Raw genomic sequence first — 17,014 nt, forward strand, 5'->3', positions numbered from 1 at the left:
GTGGCACACCCCTGTAATCCAGTAACTGAGGAGGCTGAGGCAGAATTGCTTGAACTCGGGAAGTGGAGGTTACAATGAGCCGAGACTGAGCCATTGCACTCCAGCCTGGGTGTCAAGGCAAGATTCCGTCTCAAAAAAAAAATCAACATTTTGTTCTAAACTATGGCAGGTAGATCAGATATAAAATTAGGTCAACATGAATTATTTCCTTCATGGCAGGTTATGAAATTTAACGTACGTGATATTTTCCCTCTTTGAAGTTAACATGTAATTATGTTTGCTTTATGCCAATTTATCTGCTCCTTAATGTTTCAAACTGCAAAAAGGAAAACAAAGCCTGCCTGTAGCTGCCTCTTCCTTCATACTCATACCAGGCCAAAAGAATGGCTAGAGGCATGGCCTCCAAGTGTGTGCTTGGGGGAGGCCTACCAACCCTAAAAGTATAAGGGCAAAAATGTATCTTTGTGTTTTGGAGCTGTCTGGCTCAGTAAAACTTTATAAGTCAGTCTGCATGTACACCACCTCCTCAGTCTTACAGGTGAGGATGCCCTCCTGCATCTGGCTCGTAGAAACCTGACCTCTCCTGATTGCTCATCATTTATTTTCTGGGAATCACCCTTCATCAGCCCAAATCCTTCCTGCAGAAGGATGCCCCAGCCTCTCTACTCAGGGTGTGCCTCGGCCAGGAGAAACATTTTTTGTAATGATGCTCTTCTCATTTTCTTCCTTCTGTAACCCCATCCTGGCTTCGGGTACCGATGGCTGCCATGCCAATATCACAGGTGAAAATTATATTTTAATTATTTGGCCGAGATTCTCTCCAGGCCTGATTGCATCTACCATTGAGAGGATTCTCCTTTATTAAATAAGATTACCTTTAAAAACCCAAGTTACACCATTTGGGTCCATCATATTCCCAGATGAGGGAAGCCATAGGCATCAATAATTCAAGAATGTTAGAATTCTTAAATAGATCTGAAGACAAATTTGAAGGAATATCTTACCTCTTGCCACCCTCCACTAACCACTAGGGCTTATTTGTTTTTTTATTCTTCATCAATAACAAAAATAAAATATAGGGCCCGGCATGATGGCTCACGCCTATAATCCCAGCAATTTGGGAAGCCGAGGTGGGTGGATCACTGGAGGACAGGAGTTCAAGACCAGCTTGCCCAACATGGTGAAACCCCATCTCTACTAAATTAGCTGGGTGTGGTGGCATGCACCTGTAGTTCCATCTACTTGGGAGGCTGAGGTACAAGAATTGCTTGAACCCGGGAAGCAGTGGTTGCAGTGAGCAGAGATTGCATCACTGCACTCCAGCCTGGGTGACAGAGCAAGACTCTGTCTCAAAAAAGAAATTAAAAAATATATATATATGTACATATATATATTTTACCTGTTATTTTGGCACAGAGGCCATCGGTACCTGATGCGTGTGCGCGCGCGCGCGTGTGTGTGTGTGTGTGTGTGTGTGTGTATATATATATATATCTGAAGATAAGGGTTTATTAAGAAATGCTGAATGTATGATAAAATATATCATTTGCTAAGAATGATGGCAAGGAAAACCTAGCCACCCCCCATCCCCACACAGAAGTGGAAAACTACTTGGGGCATTCTAAAGTAGCAAGACAGTATATGTATATCATATGCCAGTGAAAACAATTCTTTAAGCACGGGATATGTGACCCTGCCCCCGTGGCTTCCTCGTGGAGAATACTTTCTGGTTTGTCTTTGATCAGTGGTAAGCAGGCACCAGCTGCCTACCTAGTTTATCTTGGTTCTATGAGAAAACACAGGACACCTGCTGTTAATAATAATCACCTGTTCAGAGAGACTAAATACGTGGGTCAGCATCTGCTGGAGGCCCTCAGCCCAGAATGCTGTCAGCCCCTGAGGCTGTCAGCTGGGAAGGCTGCTGGCTCCCAATAGTCCCACTTTGCTGGGTGTCTGCTTCTTAATGCCTTCAGCGCCGCCTGGGTGGGGGTCTCTACAGCCGAGCTGGTCTCAGTATGGGTTGCAAATTGACCTGAGCCAATTTATTGTTTGAACCTAGGAGGTGAAGGTAGCAGTGAGCCGAGATCACGCCATTGTACTCCAGCCTGTGTGATAGAGCGAAGCTCTGTCTAAAATAAATAAATAAATATAAATGTGTGTGTGTATCTCCCTGCTCCCAGGTGGTTCATTAGGATGCTAGCTAGTCTTGGGCCATTTTCTGACAAACTTACAAAGCTTTATTAGCAAGCAGGCCCCCAAATCATCATAGAATCCTTCTTGTAATCTTGGATAAGTCCCCGCACTTGGATACTAACAAGCTCCTTGAATGAGAAGGAGACAGACAGCTTGCTATTCTGACAGCAGCTCAGTCAGGCTTCTGGGAGGATCAGGCAGCAGAGCCCCTCATCTCAGAGAAGGAGACAAGGCCAGATGGACCTCTGGACCTGGGGCAAATGCTGCAAGTGTGAGGCTCATGGATCTGCTGCAAAGGCGTACTGTTCCTGGGCAAGGATGGCAGGACCTAGTATAATCTATCCAACCTCATAGCTAGAAGACTATTAGTTCAGCCAATTAAAATTGGCAAAACACACCCTCTGGTGTAGATATCTGTAACAATATTTCTAAAGCTTACATAACCACTTCTAGATCATGGTTTCCTGATTATGTTCTTTCAAATGCTATCCATGCCACCAAGAATAATATTAAAGTTAATTTACACATAGGAATATCACAGTGTTTATGCAGAATTATTTTAATTTTTATGTTTTGAAATGGAGTCTCACTCTGTTGCTCAGATTGGAGTTCAGTGGTGCCATCTCAGCTCACTACAGCCTCCACTTCCCAGAGTCAAGTGATTCTCCTGCCTCAGCCTCCCAAATAACTGGGATCATAGGTGCCTGCCACCATGCCTGGCTAATTTTTTATATTTTTAGTAGAGATGGGGTTTTACCATGTTGGCCAGGCTGGTCTTGACCTCAGGTGATCCACCCGCCTCGGCCTCCCAAAGTGCTGGATTTACAGGCATGAGGCAGTGTTCCTGACCCAGAATTATTTTAAATTAGCAGAGATAATTTTCTGACATATCCTGCCTATAAATTTGACATTTTTTAATAACATGGTAACTATAGTTAATAACAACATATTGTATCCGGTAAGAGTAGATTTTAAGTATTCTCACCACAAAAAAATAAGTGTGTGAGGTAATGCATATGCTAATTAGCTTAATTTAGCCATTTTACAACATATACATATTTCAAAACATGTTATATATGATAAATATATACAGTTTTGTCAATTAAATACTAATTTTTTTAAATTGACATTGTAAACCCCTCTATTACTCCAATCTATCATATTGCTGGAGAAATTGGAAAATATGCAAATAAAATAATACAATTTTTTTTTTTTTTTTTTAGTTTTCCGCCCATCTCAATGTCCAGCCATTACAGAAAATGTATTTGAATAGAGTGCAGAGAAAGGAAAGCACATGAAAACAAGGGGGTAAAAGAAATGACCTGGGGCAGCCGGGCACAGTGGCTCACACCTGTAATCCCAGCACTTTGGGAGGCCGAGGCGGGTGGATCACGAGGTGAAGAGATCGAGACCATCCTCGTCAACATGGTGAAACCCCGTCTCTACTAAAAATACAAAAACTTAGCTGGGCATGGTGGTGCATGCCTGTAATCCCAGCTACTCGGGAGGCTGAGGCAGGAGAATTGCCTGATCCCAGGAGGCAGAGATTGCGGTGAGCCGAGATCGCGCCATTGCACTCCAGCCTGGGTAACAAGGGCGAAACTACGTCTCAAAACAACAACAACAACAACAAAATGACCTGGGGCTGAACGCGGTGGCTCACACCTGTAATCCCAGCACTTTGGGAGGCCAACTTGAGCGGATCTCTTGAGGCCAGGAGTACTAGACCAGCCTGGCCAATATAGTGAAACCCCATTGCTACTAAAAAATACAAAAATTAGCTGGCATGGTGGCACATGCCTGTAGTTTCAGCTACTAGGGAGGCTGAGGTGGGAAAATCACTTAAGCCTGGGAGAGTGAGGTTGCCGTGAGCTGAGATGGCACCACTGCACTCCAGCCTGGGTGACAGAGCAAGACTCCATCTCAAAAAAAGGAAAAAAAAAATGACCTGGGACCTAGGGAGTTGTTTTAGCTTACTTAAATTATTTTTAGCAGAGCAGAATTTACTAAAAAGCCAGTGAGCGATGGGACAAGGAAAGGGATGGAAGAAGATGTGGGTGGAGAACATTCTTCTCTACATGCATTCTCTCTGCAAAAGCCACCTAAGCCCCTTCACAGAGGAGAGATTTACTTTCTGGGCTTTGTGGGTTAGACACTGGCTTCATTAAGAGTGGCTCTTGAAGCCACTGTTCAGGTAAAGAACACAATGAAAGGGGCCATTGAGCAGAGCTAGATCCATCCCTCCCCCGTTCATCAAGGAACAAACTGAGTTATTTACCAGAGTCATTTACTTTGCAGACAACTTAGACCATTGTTCCCTGGGGCAGGATGATGACTCACTTGACCAATCACCGTCCAGTCCGCCACCGCCCCACTCCTGCTTTATCAGTTAAAATCGTCTTGCCACCTTCTACTCACTGTTGACATTTGCTTTGGATATATATTAATGGACTAAAAGTGCAGCATCGTTTTATTTAGTAAAAGGTTCAGGAACACATTCAGTCCTATTTCCTATTATTTCTTTCTTTCTTTCTTTCTTTTTTTTTAAGATGGGGTTTCACCATGATGGCCAGTCTGGTCTTGAACTCCTGACCTCAGGTGATCCACCCACCTCGGCCTCCCAAAGTGCTAGGATTACAGGTGTGAGCCACCGCGATTTCCTATTCTTTTACTTAATTCTCAGTTGATGGTGCTGAGCTTTCACCTATGCATAGAACGTAGAAGAGTGGGAAGAGCAGTGGGCAAGAAAAAAGGAGACCTAGATTCTTGTCCCAGTTCTACCACTCACTAAATGTGTAATGACAGCCTGGTCCCTTCCCGGAAGTGAGACTAGACCAGGTGGCCTCTAAGGTCTCTTCTGGGATGCAGCATCCATCCATTCCTTCAACGTTACTCATTTAGCATCCCCTGCATGTGAAGTATTGCTCTAGGCCATATCTGGAAAATGCAGTCGTGAATAAAGGAGATGAAGTCCTTAACCTCAGGGAACCCACATTCTAGGAGGGGAAGAAAAACAATAAATCAGAAAATAAATACAGGCCAGGCATGGTGGCTCACAGCTGTGATCCCAGTACTTCAGGAGACCAAGGCAAGAGGCCAAAGTTTGAGACCAGACTGGGCAACATAGCAAGACCCCATGTCTACAAAAAAGAAAAAGAAAAGAAATACATAATATGTTACATCATGTGATAACTGCTATGGAGGAAGATAACGCAGAGTAAGGGGAATAGGGGTCTGGTGCTGTGTTGGATGGGAAGGGAAGACCTTGCCAATAAGGGGGCATTCAATCAGAGACCAGGAGGAGCTGAAGGAACGAACCATGTGTTCATGGGGTGAGGAGTATTCTAGCAGAGGGAACGGCAAGTGCAGAGTCCCTAAGGTGAGAATGTGCTCCGCACGGTCAAGGAACAGCAAGGCAGCGGTTGTGGCGGGAGCAGAGTAAAGAGGGGAGAAGGGCGGGGATGGGCTAGAGGGCTTGGGGCTGGGCACATGTGAGGCTTGCAGGCGTGCAAGATCTTTGGCTTGAACTCTGAAGAACTTGGAAAACCACAGGAGGATTTTTGACCTGAGAACTGCCATATTCTGACTTTTATTGAAACAGAATCTCTCTGGCTACTGACTATAAGGGATTAAAGTATAGAAACGGCCAGAGACAAAGATGATTCAGACCAGGATGGCAGTTTGTAGAGAGGGTAAAAAGTGATCAGTTTCTGTTTCTGGACCTATCTTGAAAACAGAACCAACAGAGTTATGAGACAAAAAGGGGAGTCAAAGCCAACTCCAGGATTTTACAACTGGAAGAGTGGATTTTTCTATTTGTTACTGAGGTGGGAAGAGTGGATTAAGTCTAGCTTTGGACGTGCCAAAAACAAGATGCTTACTAGCTATCCAAGAGGAGGTGTGTCATAGCCCATTGCATATATGAGTCTGAAATTCAAGAGGGGTTTGGAATACAGACATACGGCAGCCCCTGACGGTGTCTTGCCAGTCTCTACTTGGCACACCTGACAGTCGCCTTCAGTTTGACAGGTTGCTTTCATACCTGCTGTTGCAGACAGACGGTTAAGGAAGGCTCCTGAATTCCTGTCTCTAGGTGTTCTCATTTTTGGGTGATGCTTTCCTCATAAGTGTGGGACCTGTGATGCAAATGGAATAAAGTTGGTAAGACATATGTGATTATGTATACATGATTACATCATGACATTCCATAGGAGTGTAGCGCCCATCATGCTAGCCTTTCTTTCTGTTGCTGACTATGCAGAAGCAAGTGGCCATGTTGCACAGTCCTAAATGGAAGAACTGTGGGTGTCCTCTGGGAGCTGAGGGCGATCTCTGGCCAGCAACCAACCAACAACTGAAGCTCTCGTCCCATAACTACAAGGAAGTGGATGCTGCCAACAATTGTGTGAGTAGAGAAGCAGATCCTGGAGAATTCCCTGGTCATAGGACAACTCCTGGCTTGTATCCAGAGCACAGCAGAAGTGCGAGGGAGTTCACGTCCCCAGAAGCAACTTTTTATCAATGAGTAATAGGAGTTGGTGGACAAACAACCCAGCTTCTTCTATTCTTATTGGGACAAATCTGAGGTGTCCAGTAAAGGCCCAGGACAAATAGCTCGAAGAAACAGAAAGGAGAGAGTCAGAAATAGATGCATACTTGATTATGACAAAGGTGGCACTGAAGCATAGTAGGAAAACAGTGATCATTTCAACCAATGATGTTAAGTTAATAAGATAGTCACACAGGAAAAAGCAAAACGTGACCTCTACCTCACTCCATAGACAAAAATCAATTTCAGGTGGGCTGTAGATCTAAATTTGAAAGGTAAAATAATAAAGAGTCTAGACAATTACATAAGAGAATAATGTATTATTTTTTCGAATTTATATATATATATATATCTTATATATATGTATTATATATCAATATAAGATATTTATATATATATATACATTATATATATATATCTATCTTATACATTATATATATATCTATCTTATACATTATATATATATATCTTCTTAGAGTCACCCAGGCTGGAAGACATGATCAGAGCTTACTGCAACTTTGAATTCCTGGGCTCAAGTGATCCTTCTGCCTTACCCTCCTGAGTAGTTAGGACTACAGGCATATACCACCAAGCTCAGCTAATTAAACAATTTTTTTTTTGTAGAAATGAGCATCTCAGTATGTTGCCCAGGCTGTTCTTGAACTCCAGGCCTTAAGCAATCCTCCCACCTTGGCCTCCCAAAATACTGGGATTACAGGCATGAGCCACTAAGCCAGGACATAACAGAATAAGTTTATGTTTCTGGGGGCAGGCAAAGGTTTCTTAATCAGGAATTGTAAAGCACTAACTATAAAGCATACACTATGATATAGCAGTTTCACTCTGAGATATAATGAGTCCATTTGATCACCAAAAGACATGTACAAAAATGTTTTAGCAGGATAATATGTAATAGTTAAAAAATAGAGGCTGGGCGTGGTGGCTCACACCTGTAATCCTAGCACTTTGGGAGCCGAGGTGGATCTCCTGAGGTCAGGAGTTCAGTTCCAGCCTGGTCAACATGGTGAAACTCCGTCTCTACAAAAAAAATTAGCCGGGTATGATGCTAGGTGCCTGTAATCCCAGCTAATCAGGAGACTGCGGCAAAGGAATCACTTGAACCCAAGAGGCAGAGGTTGCAGTGAGCCAAGATTGTGCCATTGCACTCCAGCCTGGGTGACAAAGTGAGACTCAGTCTCAAAAATAAATAAATAAGAAATAAAAAATAAAAAATAGGCTGTGCTCATGCCTGTAATCTCAGCACTTTGGGAGGCCGAGGTGGGCAGATTACCTGAGGTTAGGAGTTTGAGACCAGCCTGACCAACATGGAGAAACCCTGTCTCTACTAATAATACAAAATTAGCCAGGCGTGATGGCAAATGCCTGTAATCCCAGCTATTAGGGAGGCTGAGGCAGGAGAATCGTTTGAACCTGGGAGGCGGAGGTTGCAGTGAGCCGAGATCGCGCCATTGCACTCCAGCCTGGGCAACAAGAGCAAAACTCCATCTCAAAAAAAAAAAAAAAAAATAGAAACAGCTCACATACCCGTCAGTAGTAGAATGGATAGACAAAGTGTGTCACACAACAGAACATTACTTGGCCCAGAAAATGAACAAACAGCTGCCTTACACAATACTGATGACTCTCACCAGTCCAATGTTGAGCAAAAGTAGCCCTTGGGGGAAGGGATACAGAATGGAACATGGAGAACTTCAGCTTTATCTAAGGTGGTGCCCTCATTTTGCAGAAAACTTATGAAACAAAAGTGAAAATGGCTAACATTTATTAAGCCTGGATAATGAGAACACAGGGGCTTGTAGCATTCGTCTTTGTACTTTTGGAGGTATTTGAAAAATATGCAGCTTTCTCCAAAGACAGAAACAAGCTAAAGCATGATACATGAGCAGAAGTAATATGGATGTCCTCAAGAAAGCCCAATTATTTTCTCTACTTAAGCCCCTTCGTTTTTGTTTGTTTGAGACAGAGTCTCACTCTGCTGCCCACGCTGGAGTGTAGTGGCAAAATCTCGGCTCACTGCAACCTCTGCTTCCTGGAATCAAGAGATTCTCCTGCCTCAGCTTCCTGAGTAGCTGGGATTGCAGGCACACACCACCATGCCCAGCTGATTTTTGTATTTTTAGTAGAGACAGGATTTTACCTTGTTGGTCAGGCTGGTCTCGAACTCCTGATCTCATGATCCATCTGCCTCAGCCTACCAAAGCGTTGGGATTACAGGGGTGAGCCATGGCGCCTGGCTACATCTCCTAAGTTTTATACCACACGGTTAAATATCCAGTTACTATTTTGCTCCATTGATATCTTAATTCTGACTGCCATAACAAAATAGTATAGATTGGGTGGCTTGAACAACATAAACTTCTTTCTCACAGTTTGGAGGCTGGGAAGTTCAAGACCAAAGTGTCAGTAAGGCAGGTTTTATTATGAGGCCCCTTTTCTTGGCTTGTAGGCAGCCGCCTTCTCACTGTGTGTTCACGTGACCTCTTCTTTGTGTGCTTACACGTGGAGAAAGCAAGACTTGCTCTTATTTCTCTTCCTTTTTTTGGTTTTTTTTCTTTTTCTTTTTTTGAGACAGAGTTTTGCTCTTGTTTCCCAGGCTGGAGTGCAATGGTGCAATCTCAGCTTACTGCAACCTCTGCCTCCCAGGTTCAAGAGATTCTCCTGCCTCAGCCTCCCAAGTAGCTGGGATTATAGGCTTCCGCCACCTTGTCCAGCAAATTTTTTCGTATTTCTAGTAGAGATGAGGTTTTGCCATGTTGGCCGGGCTGGTCTTGAACTCCTGACCTCAGGTGATCCACCTGCCTCAGCCTCCCAAAGTGCTGAGATTACAGGCACAAGCCACTGCACCTGGCCTGATTTTCCTTCTTGCAAGGGCCCTAATCCCTTATGAGGACCCATTCTCATGACCTCATCAAGCCCTAATTACCTCCCAAAGCCCCATCTCCAAATATTATCACATTGGGGGTCAAGGCTTTAACATGTGAATTTGCTGGGGGAACACAGTCAATCCATAACAATTGGCTAATTGCTTCATGCATATTATTCTTGCTACCCAAACTACACTCTAAATTCAGATCACAGCCTGAGTAACATGACTCCAGTATTTCCCCTGGTGCTTGAGTAATTTATAGACTAATTGTCAGAAGTAAATTTGGTAATCTCAGACTAGACATGTAACACTCCCTGCCACATTTTGCCCATTTGTGTAAATTCTTTCCTGTGTACTTTTATATGCATTCCTTATTTCCCTAAGGTTTTGCTATAATAGGCCTCAATAAATATTTATTGAGCAAATAAATGAATTTTAGGGGAGATCCATATACAGAATCACATATTTTCCCCATCTGGCAGATGCAAGAAATTTTAAACTGCATCTTTTCTCTTGGCTGGTGAACCTGGCAAAATGCCAATATCTCCATAGATGTAACACTTTAAAGTGTTATTGGCCATACACACTTTAGTGTGAACAAAGAAACTGAAGCCAATTCCCGATAGAAGCAGTTTTGAGCTCTAGAAGTCTAAGGGAGGACAATTGTGAGGGACCAGAAGGGTAGGCTTGAAGGCACCAAAGAATAATAATAGCTCCTTTGCAATTTTTCCTAAAGCTCTGAATATTAGTAAGCAAAATAATAAGAGTCAGACTTACTCTTGCTGTTTGTATCATTTCATGGTATTGATCTGAAAAACAGTCAGTTATCACTAACGCTCTTTTTACCTCCTTGCTCTTGGTTCCCTCATAACAGTTATCCTGTGCCTATGTGATGTACTGTAAAAGTGCCTGGCCCCATTCCCCTCTATATTCAGCCTTTTGAGGGCCAGGGCCAGGAGCCTCCAGGCAGAAAGGAAGTAGAGCCAGAGAGCCCCTGAGGTTGCAAGCTGAACCTCTGCCGAATCCCTAGAGAAGCTTGCACTGGAGGTGGTGGTAATAACACAGGCATCTGTCAGGCCCTTACCATCTCCACCCACAGCAATCCCTGGCAGCAGCACAGGCCTAACCATGGGGCCCTGGGTTGGGCATCATCTGGATAACGCAGGACTGCCAAGGACCTGGAGAAGTAAGGGCCTCTCTTAATGCAAGTGGCTTCAGTAATTTGGACAAGAAGCACGAAATCACAGGATCCCCATGACTGGTATACAGTTGAGAAACTCACTTATAAAAAAGATGCCCCCCAAAGGACATGAACACTTTACTAAAGAAGGCATACATGCTGCCATCAAGCATGTGAAAAAATGCTCAACATCACTCTCATTAGAGAAAAACAAATCAACACTGCAATGAGATACCATCTCACCCCTGTCGGAATGTCAGGTTTTTATTAAAAAATCAAAGAATAACAGATGCTGGCAAGGTTGAGGAGAAAAGCAAACGTTTATACGCTGTTGATGGAAGTGCAAATTAGTTCAGCCATTGTGGAAAGCAGTGTGGTGATTCCTCGCAGAGCGAAAAACAGAACTACCATTCAACCCCACAATTCCATTCATTACTGGGTATATGTCCAAAGGAATAGCAATCATTCTGCCATAAGACATATGCACACAAATGTTTGCTGTAGCACTATTTATAATAGCTAAGACATAGAATCAACCTAAATGCCCGTCAATGACAGATTAGATAAAGAAAATGTGGTACAGATTATACGCATACCATGGAATACTATGCAGCTATAAAAAATGAGATCAGGTCTTTTGCAGAAACAATGGTTGGAGCTGGAGGCCATTATCCTTAGCAAACTAATGCAGAAACAGAAAACCAAATACTGCATGTTCTCACTTACACGTGGGAGCTAAATGATGAGAACATATGGACACATAGAGAGGAGCAACACACACTGGGGCCTATTTGAGGGTGGAGCCCGGAGGGAGGGAGAGGATCAGAAAAAGTAACTGTTGGGTACTAGGCTCAATACCTGGGTGATGAACCAACCAGTACAGCAAACCCTCGTGACACTAGTTTACCTATGAAACAGGCCTGCACGTGTACCCTCAAACCTAAAATAAAAAAGTTTAAGAAATTAAAAATAAAAATAAACAAGATGCCCCAAGGACATGGATTCTGTGGCTCCCCCTCACACTTTAAAGGATTCAGAATTTATAAATACCAGTTACCCTCTCTGTTAATCAAGAGATGATTCATATCTGACCTTAAATTATTAGATTAGACCTGAATCTAATCATGAGGAATGAGGAAAAAATCAGGCAAATCGAAATTGAAGAATGTTCTACAAACCAACCAGCCTGCCCACCCCAGCTAGTCAGGGTCAGGGGATGGGACCATGATAATTCCCTTAGAAGTTGGAAATTGTCCTGAGCTGTAGTCAGGTCACCTTCCCCTCAGCTGGGGAGAGCTGGACCTCTAAATAAAATTGAGGCCCTGTTTGGCAGGGAGAAGGGGCTGCCACCAGTACAGTTAGCAACAGAAGGGCTGGGTCTAAGTCTGAATGTTGACCTATTTGGGCAGGTGGAAAAGGAAGGAGGAAGTTAGGGGAAGCTTTGTAAACAAGAATCCAGGGTGGCATGAAAGAATAGAAATTTATTCTACTGGGTTTGCCTTCTTTACATCATGAAGGACACAGTCTAACAGAGTGTAAAAATAGAAACAAGTATACGTAGAGCTTGGTGGCTCATGCCTGCAATCCCAGCACTTTGGGAAGCCAAGATGGGAGGATTGCTTGAAAGCTCAAGACCAGCCTGGGCAACAAAGTGAGAGTCTGTCTCTACACAAAATCAAAAAGTTAGCCGGATGTGGTGGCATATGCCTATGGACCTGTGGTCCCAGCTACACAAAAGGCTGAGGCAGAAGGATCACTTGAGTCCAGGACTTCAAGACCAGCCTGTGCAACACAGTGAGGCTCCATCTCAGAAAAGGAAGGAAGGAAGGAAGGAAGGAAGGAAGGAAGGAAGGAAGGAAGGAAGGAAGGAAGGAAGGAAGGAAGGAAGGAAGGAAGGAAGGGAAGGAAAAAAAGTATAGTGCTTGGTGTCCAGTGGAACTAGTGAGATGACGGGCCTGACTAGAACTTATGACAGAAGTCACAGGCATGAAGGAAAAATGGAAGAGACAGCTTAGAAAGCCTTGATGAGCAAGGAGAGTTCTTTTAACTAAATCCAAGGATATGGGACAGCCATCATGCGTCCCTTGGCAGTAGCTTGGCAAGTAGAGACCATTATTTTAAGAAATGCCAGTCTGAATTGAGCCAGCTATTTAAATATTTTTAAAAGTTCAAATACTGTTTTAATTTAATTCCTTTTCTCCGCAAGCCCTGGGCACAGAACCTGGAGATGTAGCCATTTCTCTTTAAAAGTATTACTGCCAAGTGAAGCAGGCCTGCCAGAGAATTCGACCTGTAATATAGAAGAAACTAGCACATGCATTCTAGATTGTTCCAGTGGAATGTAGCATCTACTTGAATTTTGCTAGAGCAATGCCAAGTTTTTCTCTTTCAGTGAGTTTGAGTTCCTATGGGCTAGAGAAATCGTTTTTCAACTCCTAAGCATAATACCATCACCGTGGAACCAGCACAAGTTAAGCTTCACCTCTCCCATTCCTCTCTTTTAAAACTGTTTTACCACAATTTACCTCCTGCAGGACACTTTGCCCTGTGAGCCACCCAGAAATGCTAAGCCCAAGTCCAGGTAGTGCTGCCCTGTGCCATTTGTCAGGACTGCAGGCCCGAGCCACCCACCTCTCAGCCTTGCCCGTGACTCATTAGCCAGGACTTAGTTTAGGGCTAAATTCAGCTCCTGTTGCAACCCTTGGGCTGCCAGGGCAGAAACAAAGTTTGAAGGATGTTGTGTCCAAACAATTTGCTCTGCAGAGCAGATTAATTTCATACTGGCAAAATCCATACACTTAATAATTATCTAGACTGGGGGAAAAGTACCAGTAAATCAATTGCTACATAAAATACAATTGAAAGAATAGAGCACACAGAGAAGAAATCTGGGAGTGTTCTTCCAGCTATTCCAAACCAGACTCACTTACAAAGACCTTCCATTCTGTGTCTTCCGCTCCAACTTGGCTTGTAGGCTCCAGAACCCTATTTGCACCTTCACCTTCAAGGCCTCCTTTTTGCCCATCAGCATGGGGGTACCAGCCCCTTGTGAGTCAGCCCCCTGCTGACACTCCCCTACCCACACCTACCCCATACAGCAAACACACACAGGAAATCTCTTGCAGGTCCCCAAAGGCCCCATGCTCTCCTGGGCCTCTGTGCCTTTGTACATGCTGCTGCTCCCTCTGCCTGGTGCCTTCCTGCCTGGCTCACTGAATGCAGTTCAGGGAGCATGTCTGTATGACATCCCTGACCACCGTGCTGGCTGAACTGCTTGTCTATGCCTTGCCATAGTCCACCCACTTCACCCCGCTGCCAAACCGTGGCTCTGTCTGATGAGTGTGTTGATCTGCTCTAGCTCCACACTAGATTTAGTGGGGCTCTATCTGGATCTTTCATCCTTGTACCCCCTAGCTCAGGCCTTTGTTGTCTATTCCAGGACTTCTTCCCTTACTTTATAGGGAAGCCCAGTGTTTCCAGCTTTCACTGCCCCTCATAAGCAATAGTTTGGAGACCCCCCTCCCAGAAAATTAGTGGGGGCAGCTGAACTCAGCACACAACCTGGGGGCACATCCCGAACCCTCAGCCCATTGCTTAGAGCAAGTCCCAGCACATCCAGAAGATTCTGTGGAGCTTCTTTTTTCAAACACTCTTCTTAGTAGATAGGCATGTCTAAAAATAAATAAACAAACTGGGAAGTATTGCAAAATATTTTATCTCAACAAGCATAACTGAATGAACTTGCCTTGGCAGAGGCGTGAGGACCTCCTAACCCCATCTCTACGGGGCCGTTGGCATGTTTACATCCAGCAGCGCTTAGCCTTAGTGCTGGGAGATTATTTGAGCAAGTTTAGGGATCTGGGTGCCCACATGCCAAACAATTCTCCAGCAGACACCAGCTGGGTGTCCTCTAATTCAGTTGAATTCTGACACTGTCTACCTGGTGATAGCACAGATCCCACTGATTAAGGGCTCAGTCCCACAAGTTTGCCCCTACCCCTAACTTCAGATGCCTATCACAAGCCCCAGGTTGTGTCTTGTGCTCCTGACCACCAGCTATAAATTGGGGTTCCCACAACCCACTTCTTGGGTTTATTTATTTGCCAGAGTTGCAAACAGAATTCAGGGAAATACTTATGTTTATACATTTTTTTATAAAGGATATCACAAAGGATACAGATGAACAGCCAGATGGAGGAGACGAACAGGGTGAGGAATATGGGAAGGGGCACACAGTTCCCATGCCCTTTCCGAGCATGCCCTCCAGGTACCTTCAGACATGTTTTGCAGTCCAAAAGCTCATCCAAGCCCTGTCCTTTTTTTTTTTTTCCCCATGTGGGAGTCATTATATAGACATAACTGATTACATCATTGGCCATCAGTGATCACCTGAACCTTCAGCTGCTCTCTCCAAACTGGACGTAGAGGGCTAGAGCTGAAAATCCCAATCCCCTAATCATGCCTTGGCCTTTTGGTGACCAGCTTCCATCCCAAAGCTATCTAGGAGCTCCCAGCCACCAGTCGTCTCATTTGCATACAAAAAGACACTTACCTCTTTGGAGATTCTAAAGGTTTTAGGAGCCAGGTGTTAGGAACCAGTGGCAGAGACCAAATATATATTATTTATTATATGACAGTATCACAATAGGGTTCCCCAAATTACATAAACTTCAAGCCCCACAAATCCTGGATTGACCCCTGCTTCTACATACCCCTTTAATGGACCTGTGTGAGAATTTCTAATGGACCTACGCCCCTGAGTAGACACTGAATTTGATTAGCTAGTGCCCCAACCTGTGCTCTCACCAGCAGCAGGAAAATCTTATTCCCATACCTCTGCTAGCATTGGCCTTCTCCAGATTTCTAAACACAGCCCTGAGTGATTGTAAATTGTCTTGAGTATGTCCCCCATTTTTCTTTTGGGATACTATCAGGAGTTCTTTGTATATTCTAGATATGCCTCCTTTGTCATTTTTAGACCTCATAATCTCTTTCCAATCTGTCATCATCTCTTCAGTTCACCTGTGATGTCACTTGTTCACAGAAATCCTTAATTTTGACATAATCCGATCTGTCAATTTGCCTTGTGGCTTGTACTTTAAAGTCTCATTTAAGGAGTTCTTTACCCCTTCCAGGTTGCAATGCTTCTCTCCTGTTAACTTTATGATCTTATCTTTCAGATTTAGGCCTCTCGTCTGTTAGAAATCTCCTTTGTATGTGGGGTTAGAATGAGGATCCAACTTTAATTGTCTCTATCCTTTATTTCTCTGCCTATTTTTCCATCACCATCTACCCCCACTAAACAATCCATCCACCCCCGAATTAAACTGTGGAGCCAACTCGACATTGTATGAAATTCACCTGTGAACTGTCTATTCTGCTCCACTTCCGTGTTCAAAACAACTTTGTAGGATGTCTTGCTATCTGGTGGCCAATTTTCCCTCTTTATTCTACCATTTGATTTAGCTCCCTGTGGAACTTATTTTTTCCTATACATTTATTTATTTTTAAAATATGAAATGCTTCACAAATTTGCATGTCATTTTTGCACAGAGGCCATGCTAATCTTCTCCATATTATTCCAATTTTAGTATAGGTGTACCACAGTGAGAACCCCTATGCATTTTAGAATAAAAGTACATCAAGTATCTATAAAAAAAATTACAGCTAGGATTTTAACTGCAATTGCACTGGATTTGTAAGTTAATTTGGGGATATTTGACATCTTTATAATTTAAGTCATGTAATCTAAGACCTGGCATGTCTGAGGAGAGACAATTGCAAGAAGAGATTAAAACAGGTATTAATGAATGTCTTGGAGAGGGTCCCAAATCCTGCCCTCACCATTGGCCTTGCTTGAGTTTGGGAGGGTGGGCAATAAAGACCCATTTTAGTCAAAGAAGAACTGAGTGCAGAGGGAACTATGCTTTGCTTCCCTGGGTGTGAGCCAGAGGCTCTGAAAGTGTATAAGAGAAGCCCCCACCTGGCAAGGACTGAGTGAGAGACCAAGGAAGTCAGTGTCTCAGAAGCCCCCCCGAATACCCAGCAGGCGGAAGAGAAAGTACCCAAGCATGCCCAAGCGTGCCCAAGCAGCCAAGCACTGCAGGCTTGCAGAGCCAAAGGAACCTGAGAATGTGTGGGCCTGGTGACGTGAGGCCACCGTGGATTTGGACACAAGTGGTAGATGCCAGCGCATGACTAAGAG

At 43.9% G+C, this 17,014-nt stretch overlaps 1 non-coding gene across 1 annotated transcript; it reads right to left on the reverse strand.

Moving 5' to 3' along the window:
* Window positions 1–16,317: 16,317 nt before the first annotated feature.
* Window positions 16,318–16,423, reverse strand: LOC118153284 (U6 spliceosomal RNA). The gene has a single exon (XR_004742540.1). It is a non-coding gene; the product is annotated as a U6 spliceosomal RNA (small nuclear RNA).
* Between the last annotated feature and the right edge of the window lie 591 nt (window positions 16,424–17,014).

Source organism: Callithrix jacchus, chromosome 4 (assembly GCF_049354715.1).
Source record: "Callithrix jacchus isolate 240 chromosome 4, calJac240_pri, whole genome shotgun sequence".
Taxonomy (NCBI): Eukaryota; Metazoa; Chordata; class Mammalia; order Primates; family Cebidae; genus Callithrix; species Callithrix jacchus.